The 4632-nt window shown below is 37.8% G+C and overlaps 1 pseudogene; it reads left to right on the forward strand.

Annotated features, from left to right (window-relative positions):
- The first annotated feature begins 1605 nt into the window (after positions 1 to 1605).
- LOC107564169 (GTPase IMAP family member 7-like) overlaps positions 1606 to 4632 on the forward strand; it is a 7332-nt pseudogene continuing 4305 nt past the window's right edge.

Below are 4632 nucleotides of genomic sequence, written 5' to 3' on the forward strand. Positions count from 1 at the left end.
GCTGTTGGTGATTCACAATCCCACAGTTCGAGGAAGGCCCAGCAGATGTGTGTTGTTAGAGACAGAACCACAAAGTGCATACTGTTGATGGGATTGATCTTTCAACCTTGAGAATCTCAAAAACCTGGAGTACAGCTATGAAGTGTTTTTGGAACTTGATGGAGCAAAGCTGCTGAAGAAGGTCAGACGTCTCAAGAGTAAACTAATGGAATGAGCTATCTTTACTATACGTTCATGCTCCGACTGTTCGCTTCATCCATTGAAGACATTGTTTTATTTTCACGTAGTTAATGTTCAAGAAGTTATATAATGTGAGTTATATGTAATATGAAGTTGTATGCCACTTAGAATTGAATGTAAGAGCGTTCTTTTGCACCTAATTAGTGTTAAATATTTGTTTGTATGCATATAGCATGCCAGTCTATTGATTAAGGAATTTAAGGATTTTTAAGGATTCCCTGAGTAATGTGTAATTATTTCCATTGACTAATTATTATTAATAATAATTTAAAGGGGTCATATGATGCGATTTCAAGTTTTCCTTTCTCTTTGAAGTGTTACAAACTCTTGGTGCATAAAGAAGATCTGTAAAGTTGCAAAGACTAAAGTCTCAAATCCAAAGAGATATTATTTATAAAAGTTCAGAGTCAGCCACGCCTACCTAAAACGGCTCGTTCTAACACGCCCCCACATATCTAGGTCGCTATGTGGAAATATTAGCATAATGCCGCTCAAATGTGCATGCAAAGAAAGAAGGCGTGGTTTCAGGAACAGCAGTAGTGTTGAAGCAGCATGTCAGGGAGACGCTGTGTTTCTAGGTGAAAGCAAAATCACTTTATTTGGTCTTCCGGAAGTAGATGCACTTAGGAATCATTGGTTAAGATTTATTTACAACAGAACAGCACAACCCAGATGTTCGAATTTGTGCAACGCATTTTTTTAACCTAGAAGAGTACAAGGCTGGCTGTGCGCACAGGCTATTTCTAAAAAATAAAAAAGGGTAAATTCCGACTTTGCTATGACAATCTGGCGCTTCTGAATCAGCGACTGTAAGTATGTTTTGTTATTAGTTTAAGTATTTGCTATTGACTGTTCAAATGCGGAGTTTTGCGCATCGCAGAGTAACGCATTGCGTCTGTGTGTGTGTGTGTGTGTGAGAGGGGAACAGGGTCACATCACAGGAGAGTGAACTGTCTGTCAGAAAGCATAGCACATCAGCTGTCTTAACCGCGGCTTGTGTACTGCATCATCACTGTGTGGGGGCTTTGTTGAAAACGACGCGTTTGAGAGAGGCGGGGCATAGAGGACCTACAATAATGTACAGTATTTGAAAAATAATGTGCTTTTTGAACATTAAAGCATGTTAACATATTCTGTTACACCAAATACACAAAATAATGATCTTTAAAATAGCATCATATGACCACTTTAATAGATGAACTGTTGCCTGCTAACAATAGAGCTAATATTACTCTATTATAGGTAATTAGTTGTTACCAGTTACTGGAGATGGCAAAAGCAGTGCTGGGAACACAATTCTTGGAAAATATGCATTGATTCACCTGAATCTGTGACAACTGAATGTACTACTGGAGCAGTGAAAGCATGGTTGATGGAAGAAAGATCACAGTTATTGACACACCTGGAATTTTTGATACTCATGATGATGATGATATGAAGATAAAACATGAGAACGTAAGATGTATGATCGAAAGCGCTCCAGCTGTTGATGCCTTAGTTATTGTCCTGAAGGTCGGGAGGTACACAAAACAAGAAACAGAGACTGTGGATAAAACTGTATGCCTTTAAACATTCAGTAGTTTTATTCACTCATGGTGAAGAAAATAAAAATCAAAGAATTGGGAAATTTGTTCAGAAAAGTTGAAAACTATAGCTGGCTGATAAATGTGGAGGTTGCCGTCACGTCATCAGCAGTAGAGAGTACAAGAGCAACGGGGTTCAGGTCAAAAACCTGCTGGACAAGATAGAGGAGATGGTAAAAGTGAATGGCCACTACACCACTGAGATGCTTCAAAAGCTGGAGGAAAGAAATCAAGTGGAGATTGACAAGAATATAATCAAGAGCAATCTGTCTTTATAAGAGAAAAGAGAGAAAGGATGCATTGTTCATGAAGAATATGTGAAAAGGCTTGCAGGATTGGCTAAAGGGACACTGATTGGTGCTTTTCTGGACATCGGCATGGGAGACACCGCCTCTAAATGACATTTTATCTTCGCATAACTACATAAATGACTTTGGCTAATGGTTAAAAAAATGGTACTACAGTACAATGTCCAAAATTTGGATTTCGTTTGACCATTACGTCTGGTATAAATCATTAGTTTAACACATCCTCTATAGGGAGCTGGACCATTTCTGTTGTGTTGTTGTGTCAGTTTATTTCATGGCCATGTATTTTTTTTTTTAATGTATTTATTTGGTAAGTAGTTATTGAATAAGCATGATAACGTACAGTCATTATCAGAAAGATAATCTTCAGGGTAATCAGAATCCCTCCGATACATATACTGTATATATAACAGAGGGTAACACACACTCAAATTAACATCCCCATTGCAGAAACATGCACACGCACACACACACACACACACACACACACACACACACACACACAATCCAAAGGCATCAAAAAGGCTCATGATTTGAAAAACATCCTTCAACCATTGTTGCTGTGCTTTAAAGAGGAAAAATGATCTGTTAATTAATTAAACGATGTATTTATTTATTTACAGTGGGTACAGAAAAGAATCGCCCCCCTTTAAAATAATCACATTTTGTTGCTTTGCAGCCTGAAATGAAGGTAGACATAGTTTTTGTTATATCTGGCTGTACTTACTCAGTGCAACTTATAACATCCAAGTGAAAGATAAAACACCAACATGAATCACTGAGTTGGAAAAAGGATCAGCCCCTTGTGTCAGTATTTTGTTACAAAAAAGCACCTTTTGCTTTAATTACAGCCTTTAGTCTGTTAGGATTTGTCTCTACTAACTTTGCACATAAAGACTTTGCAATATTTGCCCACTCTTCTTGGCAGAACTGTTCAGACATAAAGCCGAAGTTCAGTTCAATCTGATGGTGGGTGTTTGTGGACTGTCTGTCTCATGTGGCCTCAGAATCTTCAAGGTGTGTTTTGGCAAAGCTCAGTCTGACTGCATGTGACCTTTCTTGAGGAGTGTCTTTTTTTCTCACAACCTTCCCAAACAAGCCACATTTGTGGAGAATTTGTGATATTGTTGTCACATGCACACAATGAGCACTCTTTGTCATAAACTCCTGCAGCTGCTTCAGAGTTGCTGTAGGCCTCTTGGTCATCTCTCTGACCAGTTTCCTCCGGCTCTTTCATCCGGTTTGGAGCGACGTCCTGATCCAGGGAGGGTCTGTGAATCAGTTTAAGCTATTTTAATGAGAAGTTGTAGTCAACCCAGACCTCTCAGCTCCACTCACTCGTTCTCAATCACCCGAATATGCCACTAAAGTCACTCCCAGGGAGGAAGATGATTCTTTTCTATACCCATTGTAGTTAGTTAGTTAGTTATCGATATCAATTTTAATGTGAAATTTGCAGTAATCAGCGCTAAATAGTGTGTACATTTTCTCTGAAACAGTTATACATGACTTACAACATTCATTTTTAATTAATTAATTAATTTTATATATTTATTTGTTTATTTATTTATTTTTTTGTGGTTATAGCCTAAGAATCACGGCTGATAGGAAATGAAATGGCCGGTGAGTTGGGCTAAATTGTTAACGTCTTACCTGGAACTCTTTACCCTACCCTAACCGATAGTGTTAACAAAAAACATTTGCTGAATCAACCACTTTTAACCTGCTGTTACATGTCTTTGAGCCTTTTTATCATGACTTGCGTTTCCTCCGACTTGTATCAGAGTTATCTGCATCACAAGTGCAATAGTGTACCTGTCACAGAGTCAGGCCTTGTCCACAAGTGTTTAAGAAAAACGAAGTGTAAAAAAAAGATTTTCCTCCATGAAAATTCAAAAACATGCTATGAAGTGCTCTTAATAGCATGCCAAACCAACAGGTGGCGATATAACCCTGACCGTAAAGCCATGTTGGCCAATCAGAAACCTGATGACTTGACTCTAGGGATGGGCGATACCACTTATTTTGTCTTCGTTACGATACCGATACTTTTACAAGCCAGTATCATCGATACCGATACGATACTTCTAAACTTATGTAATAATTTTTACTTAGTTGTAAGGGAATTAATGATTATTACCACATTCAGGTTTTGCTAGAACTCGGGTCTGAATGTCCCAAGTCCACCTGATTAAAACTGACTTTGACTTTCAATAGTTTATACTTTTATCAGCTACTCGGCCAGCGAGAAGTTGATGTCAGTGTATATTACCAATTGAATATGTAAATTTTGTATTCTCCCTGGCCACGGGTGAAATACTGTTATGATTATTTGTAAGCTCTTAACAGAGGTAATTATTATAAGTAAGCTACGAGATAAGTAGCAAGCAAGGATCGTTTTGGCATAGGTTTAACCTTAAAATTATATGAGCCAAGAAACTTCTTGTTTATAAATGAAACATGAATTTTATTGGCTAATCTAGATTACATAAAAACCTAAC

The sequence above is a fragment of the Sinocyclocheilus grahami genome, unplaced genomic scaffold (assembly GCF_001515645.1).
Source record: "Sinocyclocheilus grahami isolate Dianchi unplaced genomic scaffold, SAMN03320097.WGS_v1.1 scaffold914.1, whole genome shotgun sequence".
Taxonomy (NCBI): Eukaryota; Metazoa; Chordata; class Actinopteri; order Cypriniformes; family Cyprinidae; genus Sinocyclocheilus; species Sinocyclocheilus grahami.